Consider the following 16150-nt stretch of genomic DNA (forward strand, 5'->3'; position numbering starts at 1 on the left):
GAAAGATTACAAAGAGCGACAACCAAACTAGCACCGACTCTCGCCGAACTAACATATGAGCAAAGACTATCCAAACTGAACCTACCAACTCTGGAACAAAGAAGAGAAAGAGGAGATTTGCTGACTATCTACAGAATAATGAAAGGAATGGAAGTTTTAGACAGGAATGACCTGTTAGTGTGGGACAACGGTAAAACGAGAGGACACGGGAAAAAAACTGAAAAAAGATAGTTATAGAAAAAACTTGAAAAGGAACAGTTTCCCACACAGAGCGATTAATACATGGAACAAATTAGACAACAAAACAGTATGTGCAAACACTATACAAGATTTTAAGATAAAAATTGATGCGGAGAGATACAAAGACGGGTCACCACGAACATAGCTCCCCTCCTGTATATTACAACTAGGTAAATATATATACACACACACACACACACACACACACGTAGACGGATTCACAGCGAAGATTGGAGCTCCGAAAAAGAAGGGAAATTTTCGTGGATCTCAATGTCGAGGAAGTACATTATTGTATCTATAGGGAAGGAGAAAGCTCGTGGTGTAGTGGGAAGATGATGAAAAAGGAGAAGGGGAGGGATTACTGAGGGAAATGGAAGGGAATGAGGAAGGGGAGGACTTGGTCCAGGCAGGCAGACGCCATGTCAACAAACGCGGCCCGGAGGATTTTGGTGATGAAGAAGGGATTAACAAAAATGTAAAGATTAGAAATATAGGTAAGAGCAGCACAATGGAAGGTGAAGATAATAATTTCCGTGGATTTAATGAGGGGGGGGGAAGCCAACCTCCCCCGATTAGCAAGCCTAGAAGAAAAAAAAAAGAAAAAAATTTCAAACATTGGGAGGATAGGTTTGGTCAACTTACGCAGATCACGCAGAGAGTTGAAAAATTGGAAGAATTAAAGAAGGTGAACCAAAAAATAACTAAAGAAATAAAAGACAGTTAAAAGAAGTAAAAGATGAGAATGAGGAATTGAAGAGGAGTAATAAAGAGAATAAAGAGTCTATAGCAAAAGAAACACAGGGTTGGAAAAAAAATCCAAGAGAACAACAAAATTGCATTTAATGATATAGTGAAACAGCAGATGAAAGAACAAACTGAAGACACAGTTATTAAATTGATGAGACAGAAGGAAATATAGTAAGAGGCTTAGCAGATAAAAAGAAATGTATAATTATATTAGGGATGGAAGAGAAGTATAATCTAAATAGGAATACAAGAATTAAGGAGGAAAAAGAAAAAGTAAATAATATATTAGAATTAGTTCAGGAAGATGAACCTGAAATAGGGAAACAAATTGAAGAAATATATATAGGCTCGGGAAATATAATACAGATAAGACCAGACCAATTAAGGTTAAATTCAGGTCAAAAACGACAGCAGAGAATATCTTAGCAAAAACAGGGAAACTAGCAGACAGTGAACAATATAAACAGGTATGGATAAAAAGAGAAATGAATTAAGAGGAAATAGAGGAAGAGAAAACAAAGAGACAAGAAGCTAAAGAAAAAAACGAGATGAGAACAGGCAGAAAAAGAGGAATTCTATTGGAGAGTAGTGAATATGAACGTGAGGAATTGACACATAACAGAGAAAAACAAAAGGGAAACAGAAAATACAATGGAAGTAGCAGAAAATTAAAGGTGTCTTACACAAATATAGATGGCTTAATAACAGGGTTGAATGAAATGAATGGTTATCTGAAGGAAAAAGAACCGAACATAATGGGAATTGTAGAGACAAAATTGAAAGGTCCACTACCACCTAACAGTGTAGGACATGGTGCATATAATTATTGGATTAGAAACAAAAAGGCAAAACAAGGGGGCGGAGTTATGTTCCTGACTAAGAAGGAATGTCATATATGGGGAATGTCATATATGGAAAGAATAGAGTAGATGATTATGATGGAAGTGGAAGACAAAGATAGGAGGAACAGAAAGTTTGTAATAAATTATGTGCCTACTAAAACAGCCTCGTGGGAAGAGAGAGAACATAAAAGTATGTTAGAAGACACAAGGATAACATTAAATAAGATCATGGAAGATGGAAGATGAATAGTTATAATGGGTGACTTTAATTGTAAATAAGTCTGCTGGGAGGAGATGACAGTAAAGGGTGGAGACGATTCATGGGGAAATGTACTATTTGATATGATTATTGACCATGCAATGACGCAATGGATTCAAGAGAACACTAGGTATAGAAATGAGGAAGAACCATCGAGACTGGACCTAATAATAACACCAGAACCTAAAATAGTGGAAAAGATTGAATATAAGACACCAATAAGCAAAAGTGACCACATATTGGTTGAAATGGAACTAAATGAGGAAAAATACATAAAAAGAAATGAACAATATAGAAAAGGAAGATTGATATATGAAAAAACAAATTTTGATAAAATAAGAGAATTCTTTCAAAAAGAAAACTGGGAAAGAATATACAAAGAGGAAACAACAGTGGAAGAGAAATGGAATATTTTGACATAAATTTATAAAGAAGGAGTGGAAAAGTATGTCCCAAGACAAAAGCAAGAAAAAGAATATGTAAAGTGCTGGTACAGCAAAAGTTGTATGGAGTTAAAAGACAAAAGAGATCAAACTTGGACAAAATTGAATAAAGACAAAAGACCTGAAAAATTGAAAATATATACTAATCATAGAAATGAATATGTACAAGTGCACAGAGAAGAAAAAAGAAAATATGAAAAACATGCTATAGAAAAATGTAAAGACCAACCAAATCTATTTTACAGATTTGTAAATAACAAACTGAAAAACAAACAAGTTTTAGAGAAACTACGACAAGGAGTTGAATACACAGAGGAAATAGAAATAGCAGAAATTATGAACAAACATTTTAAATCGGTGTTTACAAGGGAGAACATACAACCTAGTGATATCGAATGGGAGGAGAAAGTCCCCCCTATGAAAGAAATAGAAGTAACAAAGAATGAAATAATGAAACACTTGAGTAATCTTAGTGTCAGAAAATCGCATGGACCAGATGAAATAGCAAACTGGATTTTGAGAGAAGGCAGGAATGAACTGGCAGACAAAATACATAGTTCATTCACATAAACAGTTCATTGAAAGAAGGAAAAGTTCCAAAAGATTGGAGAAGAGCAAATATAGTACCTATGTATAAAGGGGGAAACAAGGAAGACCCTACAAACTATAGACCAGTCTCTCTAACAAGCACGATAGCAAAAATTTGTGAAAGAATGATCAAAAGTAGATGGGTAAGGCATTTAGAAAAAAACAACATACTAAATCCAAGGCAATTTGGATTCAGACAAGGACGATCATGCGTCACAAACTTAATATGTTTCTATTCAAGGCTAATAGATATAATACAAGAAAGAGATGGATGGGCTGATTGTGCATTTCTAGACCTGAAAAAAGCTTTTGACAAGGTGCCACATAAGAAGTTGCTTAAGAAATTAGAAACTACAGGAGGAATACAGGGCAAACTGCTGAAATGGATGGAAGATTTTTTGCAAGAAAGAAAAATGAGAGTGGTGATAAGAGACAAACACTCTAATTGGGATGAAGTGATAAGTGGTGTTCCACAAGGAACAGTTCTGGCCCCAATAATGTTTGCTATATATATTAATGATATGGATGAGGGAATTGAAAGTTATATGAGCTTCTTTGCGGATGATGCAAAACTGTTGAAAAAAGTGAACACTGAAGAAGATTGTGAGTCACTACAGTGATCTCAATAAAGTATGGGAATGGAGTAGGAAGTGGGAGATGGAGTTCAATACTAAGAAGTGTAGTATAATGGAATTTGGAAAAAGCAAACAAAGAACAGTAGGATCATATAAATTGGGAGAAGAAGGAATAAAAAAAATGGAAAATGAGAAGGACCAGGGAGTCATTATTATGAATAATATGTCACCTGAGAAACATATAAACAAGATTTTTGGAGAAACTTATAAGTTAATAAGAACAATCAAAGTAGCATTTACATACCTGGATGAGGAAATGGTGAAGAAAATACTAATCACCCTGATAAGACCAAGATTGGAATATGCAGCAACGATGTGGTCACCAAGTACAGAAAAATGTATAACAAAACTTGAAAGAATACAAAGAGCAATTACAAAATTGGCACCAACACCCTCAAAACTATCATATGAAGAGAGACTAACAAAACTTGAGCTACAGACATTAGAGCAAAGAAGAGAGAGGAGATTTGATAACTATTTATAGAATCATGAAAGGCATAGAAACTATTGATAGAGAGGATATAATAAAATGGGATGATAGAAATACAAGAGGACACGGAAAGAAAATCAAGAAAGACAGTTATAGAAGAGATCTGAAAAAGAACAGCTTTCCCCACAAAGTAATAGACATTTGGAACAAGTTAGATGAGAAAGTGGTGTGTGCAAAAACAATACATGAATTTAAAAACAGTTTAGATAAAATGAGATATGAAGACGGGACAGCACGAGCATAGCTCCCCTTCCCGTAAAATACAACTAGGTAAATACACACACACACACACACACACACACACACACACACACACACACACACACACACACACACACACACACACACACACACACACACACATATATATATATATATATATTTATCAGAACTTCGAGAACATGTCGCAACCAGTCTTTGCCAATGAAAGAATTAATGAACATATTCCCTCGACTGAATAAAAAATCGCTTTAGGGTCTTGTCCAGATTTTTCACGTTGCATTAAGAGTTCTTCGTCGTTCCTTCTATTTCTATTATATATCTCCGGCTAAAACCACCAGGAAAATGAATTTCCATTGTCTAAATATAAATACACATAAATGAAATAAAATGAAATAAAATAAAGAGTATATACTGTATTTCCTTTCCTGTCCATTAGTATTCTTTAGATATCCACATACACCTGTTCATCCCTTTTGCCATACAGATCTCTTTTATTTCTTTAATTATTTTTCACCGATGCCCTTCTCGGTCAATCCACAGTCCACCTTCCATCTGTCTACCACTTCACACATCAATAACTTTTTCACATATGTTTCCCTTATCTTTCCATATGGTATATGGTTTACACATATAAACTGAAATATGCGAATGAATAAATGAACAGACTAATGATATAATAAGTGAACGAACAAACAGATAAGCGAAAGGGCTCCTAGAGATACCAGTGTGGAGGGTTGACCATCGGCACTTACTTGAATTTGATAACTCTGGCATGCTCGATGTACACTTAAAAGTACACGGTCGTTCTATCTCATTTAGTCCATTTTATAAATACTTATATGATACATTCAACTTGCAGTAGGTCAGTTTCCGTATGTCACCTTTTTTATTAACATAATTTTCAAGTCTAGGTTTATGTCGCCATGTAAGGCGACATAAACGAACGAATTTAGCTAAATTTGTGAAGTTTAGTCTATTTGAATGTCGGCATAGACGAACGAATTTGAGCAACTGAATAACTAATACATGTAACAAGTTGAAGAAAAGGCAGGGAGGTAGAATAAACAAAAGGAAATAAGTTGAAGAAAGGAGAGGGAGGTATAAGAAACAAAAGGATATGTATGAAAAAATAAGTGACTCACATTTACAATACAGAGAAATGCAAGCGAAAAGTTAACATATAACAGAACAAGAGGTATGTATACAACTGCAACGCACCATGCATGACAAAAGAGAATCAGGATATACATAAGTGAGGGAAATCTAGCCTACAGTATGTGACTCACACGACTGCCAAAGATATAAATGGACCGGTGCTCGGTCACCTTTATACACAGTAAGCGAAAGGGCGGCGGGGAAGAGAATCCAGTCTTTTATGGTACTGCATAAGGTGTTAGATTCCTGACCTTTTATATTGTGTACAAAACTGGGCTAGTGCTCGGGCACCTTTATAAACAATGTGCTCAGGGTGGCGAGTGGGTCCAGATTTTTATTTATTTATTTATTTATTTGTTTATCTATTTTTATTGTTATTATTATTTGATTTATTATGTGAGTGGTTTGAGGTAGAGATGTGACTTAGTCCGGGATGTGTTGTGTCGCATTGGCTGTTCAAATTATACATGGATGGGGTGGTGCGAGAGGTAAATGCAAGGGTAGTGGGTCGAGGATTGGAGATGGTTAAAGAAAATGGAGAAAAGTGGGAGGTGAGCCAGTTGTTTGCTGACGACACTGCGCTTGTAGCAGGACCAGAGGAGGGAGTGAGGAAGTTAGTGACAGAGTTTGGGAAGGTGTACGGAAGAAAGAAGTTGAAGATAAATGTGGGTAAAAGTAAGGTGATGAGATGTGCAAGGGGAGAAAGTGCCAGCAGACTGGAAATGAGTATTAAGGGAGACTGGAGAAAGTGAATTGTTTTAGATACTTGGATGCGAATGTGGCAGGGTGAGAGGAGTGGAGGTGGGGGTAGAATGTAGATTGAAAGAAGCAAGTAAATGCCTTGGGGGATTTAAATTTGTAGTGAGAGGTGGACTTTTGGAAGTGGATGCTAAGAGGAGATTGTGTGAGGGAGTGATTGTGCCAACAGAACTGTATGGGGGCAGAAACATGGAACATAGGAGGGGAAGAGAGGAGGAGTTTGAAGTTTGAATGTGTTTGGGGTGGGGTGCCTGAGAAGTGTAACGGGGGTTGCTGGGCTGGATAGAGTGAGAAGCGAGGAGGTGAGGAGGAGAGTGGGGGTGGAAGGGAAGTTGGGAGATGGGGCTGATGAGCGTTGGGATGGTTTGGACACATGGAGGGAGTGAATGAGGAAAGATTAGTAAGGGAGGTGTGGAAGGAATGAACAGGATGGGGCGACCAAGGATGAGATGGGTGGATGGGTTTAAAGGGTTATTGAGAAAGAGGGGAATGTCTACTGAGGAAGGAAGGGAGAAGACAGAAGGTGGGGGTGGGTGGAGAATGGTTGTGTATGGATGGTGCTGTGATGCATGGAAGGAAGTGGGGTTGGGGGTAGGGTGTGAATGACATTTTGATGCAACCCGAAGGGATTTCCCCCCGTCTTCTCTTTTTCTGCATGGGGGGGGGCGGAGATGGGGGGTTCGCCTTGCTGTGGATGTGCTGCGTTTTGCTACACTGCTTCTGACCCAGGGCAGTGGGCGAGATACAGGGATGACCCGTCACCCAAGAGAAACCAAGATAAGAGGGGTGGTTGGGAGTGGAGTATGGGGGGATGGAAGGGGTGGGAGTGGATTTTATACCTTTGTTTTTTGGCCACCTCCCTTGTAAGAGGGAAATAACAACTGGTACATGTATGTATGATACCTTTTACATTTTTTTGGAAACTTGTCCACCACCCACTCTAGATACACTACAACTCCTGGACCTAAACTATAGGACATTTAATGTCGCCATGGGTCTATAGCGCTCTAAGGATTTCAGTATTAGTGAAAACCGGACTTCAGTTTAGTGCAGGGCAAGCCTTCGAATCAAAGTCACTAGCGATCCGCACACTTCCTAAAAACAGAAACAAAAATTGCTTTGACGTCACATGTTATTTTGCACGTGTTCTTAAGACTTGCGGACAAACGGATGTGTGCGCCTCGCAACAGTATTCTTTTTCTTGTGAAAAATATCCACAATTAAAATGCCAGCCACTACCCTCCTTGGTAGCCAAAGGAGATGAATGAATTTTCCTCTATCTATTTTCAATCAGTTCTGCTAATATGGAGGTGCCATTCCATCAATCCTTGATTGATAACGGAACTCAGAATTAAGAACTTCAAAGGCCACTTCGGGCTGAGAGGAAATTAGCAATACTGCGTTTCGTTTCTTACATAATATGGATTTTTCTCTTTGGTCAATGTTTGATTTCAACCCAGTCCGCGTGTACACAAATATCATCTCGCGATTTACCGTGTATATGTTAATATGTGGACATAAATGTGTATATAAAGTTATATATATATATATATATATATATATATATATATATATATATATATATATATATACAGACAACGAGCAATTCACATACACAGTCGCAGGACCCACTGCTAACTGGCACGTCCCTGATGGCGAACAGGGAAATTCCCCATAGATATATGGGGTACCGTCATAATGACGGCGTGGACCATTGGGCACCCTATAGATATATAGGGCTTCACCGAATATAATGAATAAGGTGACACCAGAGAAATATCTCACCAGAAACTAGTTGGCAGGGAGGTGAGATTACTGCCAAAAAAAGCCCTTCATAGCAACCATGAAAAGTACAAACAAAACAAAACCGGGCGTTCCTGTTGGATCATCGTCTCCTAAAGGTCCAACCGCATTGCCTCATGTGCTTACGGGCAGTGTGCCACCGAATGTGAGTAAGCACTGTCCAAGCAGATCCAAGCCTTGGACATTAAACAGCATGAAGAAAATGAAGATCTATACTTACAACGTGAGAACTCTCTCAGAAGATCACAGGCTGGAGAATCTAATGGAAGAACTAGACAACATCAAGTGGGACATCGTAGGAAAGAGCGAAGTCCGAAGAACGGAAGAAAAGATAATACAATTACAAGATGGTCACCACCTGTTCTACTATAGAGGTAAAGACAAAGAAAGATCTAGTGGAGTACGATTCTTGATCAACCGAGAAGTTGCTGGTAACGCAGCCAAGTTCAGTAGTTTATCAGACAGGGTAGCTTGGATTGTGGTTAGGCTATGTAAAAGGTACACTCTAAAAATAGTTCAAGTTTATGCACCAGCTTCACAGAGTACAGACGATGAAATTGAATCCTTCTATGATGATTTCAGTCAGGTAATGGTTCAAGAAAAAAGTAAGTACACGTTGGTAATAGGCGACTTCAATGCTAAAGTTGGAATGAAGATGGGAGACGAGTCGTGCATTGGGAAGTTTGGAGTAGGCGAAAGAAATGGCAGAGGCGAGATGTTAGTCAATTTTGCAGACAACTACAACATGAATATAATGAACACTTTCCTCCAAAAGCGCGTAGGTCGTAAATGGACCTGGAGAAGTCCAAATGGAACAACAAAGAACGAAGTAGACTTCATATTAGATGAGAGCAAGAGCGTTAGCAATGTTACGATGATAAATAAAGTCAACATAGGTAGTGATCATTGAATGATAGGTTGCACAGCTAAATTCAATTTCAGAGCCGAGAGAAATAAACTAGTTTTAAAAAAGAAAATCAGCCTAGCAAAGGTTAAGGATAATAAGAAGGAATTTCAGTTAGAAATTAAAAATAGATTTGAAGCTCTAAGAACTAACGAGGACACAGTCGAGGATATGAATTTGAATTTAGTGAATATCATTAGGGAATCGGCAGAGAAAGTAGGAAGTACAAAAAGTATTAGAGAAAACAAATATTCCAAAGCTACAAATGACCTAATTAAAAGAAGGAGGACAATGCATATTAAAGGCAGGAGAGACGAAATAGAAAGAGTAGAACTAAATAAGCTTTTCAACAAAAGTCGGAGATAAGAGAAAAGAAAGAAAAAAAATGGATGAAATAGAGGAAACTGTTCGGAAAGGAAAAAGTATTAAAGGGACTGAGCGCAGACATGCTTTAGAAAGACAGCAAATGATATGTTTGAAAGATAGAAATGGAGAAATCATTAACTGCACAGACAGAATGGTAAAAAGAGTAGAGGAATTTTACCAAGAGCTTTACTCATCGAAGACCGTAGTTAAGTCAGTAAATTCATCTGTAGACGTTAGTAGTGTACCAGAGATTACAAAGGAAGAAGTAGAATTTGCTCTAAAAAATATGAAATGAGGAAAAGCACCTGGGGAAGATGGTATATCGATAGATCTGTTGAAAGACGCAGGGAAAGAAGTTCATATTAAGTTAGCTCAGTTGTACACCCTGTGCTTACGTCAAGAAAGCGTTCCTGAATCGTGGTGCAATGCTATAGTGATTTTACGTCAGCAAATCACTTCTCTGCTAGAGGGTGCTTTCCTATGAGATACGCTTTGCTGCTACAGTACTACACACCGTCATTGCTTTCACGATGACCAGACGTTTAGCTCGCCGTCAAGGATCAAGATTTGGCTGCCTTCTTCCCGTTATCCTTTGGAGCGGAAAGGCTTCGCCACAGCCTGTTATCCGTTTAGGAGCAGGCTGCAACGACACCCGTTATCCATGTAGGAGCGGGTGAGTGCCCTGTTTGGTGCACTTGTGGAGTTTACGACTCTGACTGTGCCGGTACACTGCCTATAGCGCCGCCATGTCTAATGCCCCGGATGGTTCGCTCGGCAAACGGCTTTCGGGCGCGGAGGAAAACTCTGGCCATGGAAAGCATGCGAGGACAAGCTCCTCGCATAGGAAGGGCTTGTCTAGGTCCAAAAACAGCTCTTCCCAACGGAATGTTCTAGGAAGGTACGTCGGCATACCCAGGATAACATATCTGGCAGTGGAGGTGAGTCTGACCTCACGGGATGAGGTTAATTCTCCACCCTGGACTCTGGTGATGGAAACTTTGACTGAGCTGCGGAATGATATGGAAAAGTTGAAGAAAGAGAGAAGCCTGGCTAATGACGGCGGGACCGGCGTTACCGCCACACAAGACTGTGCAAACAGTCGGCCCGCGGAGGTGCTTTGTTCAGACTCGACCGCTGGGGTTTCTGGTTTTCCATCGGGTGTACATTATGTTTCCAGTGATGACGGTGACTCTCAGGATGACGTGCTGCCTGCTAGTGTCCTCCTGCAGTGCGCCAAGACTTACGGTCCTGTGGATGATGTATCTGCTGTAATTGACGGGCAGGTCGCCGACATGGTAAATCATGTGTTTGGCAACGGCTTGCGGGAGGAGGAGTACAAGGAAATTTTGGAGGACGACTCTACCAAGAGACCTGGCAACTGTCACGCTTTGGCTCCAGTGGAGTGTAATTCGCAAGTTTTGGATGCGCTGAAAACCGATGCCACGAAAAATTGACTAATTCCCTGTTCGGGTGGAGTGAAATCTATGGTGGGTCTCTGTAAGAACCCGGTCTATGAACATTTATTCTATAGACGGTATGTATACCAGGGTTCAGCGCTCAGACTATACGCCCGTAACGTACGTATAGTCTGCTTCAAGGTTTCCCAATAGGAAAGAGGATAGCTCACACATAGACTGTCGCTGAATCAGAATATGGCTAACTAAAGGTCTGAATCTTAGAATACACGGCTTACTGTGCAGGTATAGTTAACTTTCGAAGCTGTGGGGGATAGTATAAATCTCCTAGGCACAGTTACTGAGGAAAGGTCACTATAACGGGGTCGTAACTATTGTCCGACGTTAGGGCTACAGCAAGTGGGTAGTTTAGGAAGATCGCTAGACTCGGGAGGGAGGTGGAAGTTACATACCAGTAAATTACTTGGATGAGTTACTGCGAACTTATTGAATAGAGGTTCTCCTTTGGAACCGGTTGAATATATTGGACATATGAATGTCGGGGTCTCACACACTTCGAATAATCGATACCTTATAAATTTACATCCTATCATCTAACCTAACGTAATATTGAAAATTTAAATAAAGCATAAATAATTCAGTGACAGTGAGTGTATCGTAATGAACTAAGTGACAATCGCATGTATTACTGATAATTGACGTTAAAGAGATTAGCAGACTTCGATATTACCTACGGGTCACTAATCTATTTCACGTAAATAGATAATACCATCCCTTGGCAGGCCCCCAATTGTCATGGGTTGCTTGCTTGGTTTGGCCTGAGTTAACGTAACGAGTGGAACTTGTCGAGTCTAGGAGTAAGTCGAGTTCCAGTGGGGAAGCAGGCCCACAACAATAACGTTGACCTTAGACACGCTTACTATTCTGTCAAAGTAGCTGAAGAGCAGCAGAAGTTTCTGTGCTTTAAATGGCAGGGGGAAATCTATCAGTTCACCTGTCTTCCTAATGGGATTGCAGAAGGTCCACGTCTATTCACCAAATTAATGAAACCTATTTTTGCTAAACTGACAGATGGGTCATTTCATCACCAGTTTCATTGATGACACACTTATTTCCCACAGCTCCTTAGAAGGATGTTATGCGAGTGTACATGCCACTGTTAAGTTTCTCAGGAAGATGGGTTTCTGTATTAATGATGATAAATCTGTCTTGGTACCCACGAAACATTTGGAGTATTTGGGGAACGTCATTGATTCAGAGGCAATGACAGTAACATTACCAGAACGGAGGAAACGGAAAATAGTTCTAAGCTGCAAGCAATTATTTAATTGTGACAGAGCAAAAATCAGGGATGTTGCCAAAGTCATTGGGTTATTGGTTGCGGCCATTCCAGCAGTGGAAATGGGAAAACTGCATTATAGGAGGTTGGAATCTGCAAAGATTTCAGCATTGAAGAAAGAGGAAGGAAATTTTAACAAATGGATGGCTATCACGCATGAAATGAAGACGGATCTGCTTTGGTGGTTAAATCACATTGCGGTGCAAAGCAGGAACATTTTTCGGAGTGGTACGGAAATAGATCTGTATACTGACGCGTCAAATTTAGGTTGAGGTGGTTGCCTAAATCAACAACAAATTAACGGAAGATGGTCCTTAACAGAAACAGACTTGCACATCAACGCAAAAGAACTCAAAGCCATATTACTGGCAATGCAATCATTTGCACATCAGATCAAAGGGAAACACGTTAGGGTGTTTTGTGATAACACGACAGCAGTCCACTATGTAAATAAAATGGGTGGCACAAAATCTGCAATGTGTAATGACATCTGCCTCAAAATTTGGGATTGGTGTGAAATGAACGATGTCTGGATTACATGCTCTCACGTACCAGGTAACGTTAATCTTGTGGCGGATGCTGCATCTCGGAAGTTTAATGACAGGCATGAGTGGAAGTTGAATGAGGATATTTTTAGAGAGCTTTGCGAGATATTTGGAGTCCCAAGTATCGATCTCTTTGCCTCCAGACTGAATAAACAGGTGCCTCGTTTTTGCTCAAGGCTGAACACTTTGATGCTTTTTCAGTTAGTTGGTCACAGTTTGAACTAATCTACGTTTTCCCCCTTTTGCTCTGATTGCAAGATGCCTTCAAAAAATACGAGCAGAGAGGGCAAGGGGGTGGCTGATTGTGCCACTATGGCCATCCCAACCATGGATGGGGACTCTACTTACGATGCTCGTCAAGGAACCGCGCCGGATACCGAGAGGGGTGAACGTACTGTGTCAACCAGCAGCAGCGGAGGAACACCCCATCCTGAAACACACAAGACTGATGGCATGTCTCTTGTCCGGCAACAGCTGCGAGACCGAGGCATTTCTACGGCAGGTACGGACATCATCATGGCCTCCTGGAGACCTGCAACTGCGAAGCAGTATCGGTCACATGTCAGCAGGTGGCTACAGTTTTGCAGTAGATGGTACATCAATCCCCTTACTCCCACTGTAACTGATATTGTTAATTTCCTGTCTGACACTTTCCACAGAGGTGTGGGTTATGACTCTTAATACGGCGAGGGGAGCTCTCTCCTCACTGGGGATAGTTGTGGATGGCTGCAGAGCAGGAAACCATCCACTTGTCAACAGGCTCTTGAGAGGGGTTTTCAACTTGAGGCCATCAACACCCAGGTATGCGGAGACTTGGGACGTCCAACCGATGCTCCAGCAACTGCGGACTATGGGACCATTGTGTTCTCTTTCCCTAAAGGAACTGACGCTAAAACTTGTGATGCTAATGGCGCTCACGCAAGCTGCCAGAGTGCAAACATTACATTTGTTACGGTTTGGGAACATTCGTATTGGCAAGGATTCTATTTCTGTTTGGTTAGGAGGAAATGTTAAACAACGTAGAACAAAGCTCAATGTGCGGGTTGTGACCTTTAAAGCGTACAATAAGGACAGTAGGTTAAGTGTGTGTGAAACGTTGAAAATGTACATTGCAAGAACTGAACAATTCAGGAGTGTTGTGGATCAGGAGAACGGGAACTTACTCATTAGCTTTATTAAGCCACACAGAAACGTGACAAAAGACTATTGCGAGATGGATTAGGACAGTGCTTCATATGTCGGGAATAGACACTATAGGCCAGTCAATAGGGGGTTGAATAAGGAAAAAAATTAAGGAAAGCTGCAATATGCTTTATTTTCTTCCTAATGTGGTTCTTAATAATGTATTAATTTTGCACCCCTCTACCTTCCCGGATTTAGCCGCCATTTTGAAAAAATGGCGGAAAAAAACGGGTTTTTTTTTTCAAATATCTCGCTTGAAATGCATTTTACAGAGAAAGTAGTCGAAACAAAAAATAATCTACATAAAATTTCCTATAATATTTGTCCCTGTCATGTTTTCCATAGGTTGCACCGTTTTTGCGCTAGAGCTGTGGAAAGATTCACATATAATATTTTATACTTTCCATTTCCGAGTTTAGTCTCGAATATCTCTACAGCTTGGTTAAGTACTGTGTATATGGTGTCATAATTGGTAGGTGGAGCATTTGTAAAGGGAAGATATGAGATCTGGGACACATCATATGGGAAGTGTGCTGTACATTTCTCCATGTAACCATTCCAACCTGGGCACTGCATTTTTTTGCCATTTTCCAAGTAGCCATAAAAGCTCTGTTGTTGTTATTGATACAGTAGTGGACACTGGATTGATACTTGCCAAATCCCTGACTTTTATATTCAAGAGTCCTTTTACACTTTTACTTTCAAAGGTTCTAATAGGATTATGACCAAACTGCCCAACAAACGATGCACTAGGGATCTTCGTTAATCTAGTGATTGGCTGATCTGAAGTAATATTATTCTGAGGAGTAACACACTGAATTCCTCCCATACTGTGGAATGTGTTAAATCCATCAATAGTAGAGATGTTCACATCTGCATTGTCGAATACAAACTGTGCAAATGAATCATTCGGAGGTTCCTTGGCTGGATGTTGCAAAGCAGATACTTGAAAGAGTGCTGCCTCAGCATAGGACGCACATAATCCCAACGCAGAGAGCACGTTCAGTAGATGCTTAGAGCCATACTTCTGACTTAAGTGAACAGCAAGTCCTATTTGTAGAGGAGATATGAAAGAATTTGGTCTAGCTGCTGTAAGGATAGCATGTGAAATTGCTGTACATTTCCTATTCCATTTTCTTTGATTTCCTTTCTTGTTTTTTAAGACTATTGTCTTAACAAGGCACTGGAGAGTTTCTGGAATAAGTGAATCCAATTCTTCTAGGAAATTTTCTGGTGGTGGATACTGATCTGCTTTGTACATCTGCGATCTTATATCTTCAGCAATTATTCTGGCGGCAGTCTTTACAATCCGAAGCCGTTCTTCCTTCTCGTCATGACTTCTATGATTTTCGTACCAAGCGTCAGTCAAAATTTTGTTTCCTGTGTCACGGAAACAGATCACTGGTTTTCTATTTTTGTTCACAGAAACAATAATATCATGTCCATATCTCTCTATCAATTCAGATTTTATGGTTTTATCAGTTGGTAGCTCACTCTCATATTCTGAAAAAATCTCACTGAAAGTAAACTGGCATTCCTCTCGATTTTCCTCCAAGTAGTTAAAAGCATGACTCATTGCCTCAGAAACCGTAGAGCTTTTGGGACGACCACGTTTCATACCAGAAGATGTTTGGTAGAATTTTTTCATGCAGGCTGAATGGTACCTTGCCTCAGCAGCAACTAAATCCACTACGTTACATATACGAGTACATACTTCTTTGCCCCATTCATCTTTTCTCATTTCACCAGCTTTCAAAATAGTATCCTTAACATGCAGCATCTCTATACAGTGCACAGATTCACGATCACCTAAATATGTTTTGCTTTCTTTTTTCAAAAAGTCACTTGATGCATCTTTTCCACAAAAGAGACAATCATGAAGAAAATCAAACTGTAATTCTTGACTTCTCAGTGACGTTGTCGGCACTTGCGAGGTTTTCTGCCTTGCTTGGAAAGTTTCAGCTCTCCGTTCTTTTGTATACACTCTTCTACATTTTTCATGCACTTTCACACTTTTTAGTCCTTATAACAGAGAATGTTTTCCGTCTTTCCACTTAATGCTATAATCAATCAGTGTCTTTATTCCTTTCTCTTTAACTTCTCTAGTCTCACCCACAGAAAGCTGTCCATCGCATATTAAACATTTCCCCAATGAAGACATTTTGCACCAACAACTGCCTGGGGTTTCACTGAAGCTTTAACTATCTATTTTAATA

The sequence above is a fragment of the Oratosquilla oratoria genome, chromosome 6 (genome assembly GCF_046742065.1).
Source record: "Oratosquilla oratoria isolate Oo_2021 chromosome 6, ASM4674206v1, whole genome shotgun sequence".
NCBI classification, from domain to species: Eukaryota; Metazoa; Arthropoda; class Malacostraca; order Stomatopoda; family Squillidae; genus Oratosquilla; species Oratosquilla oratoria.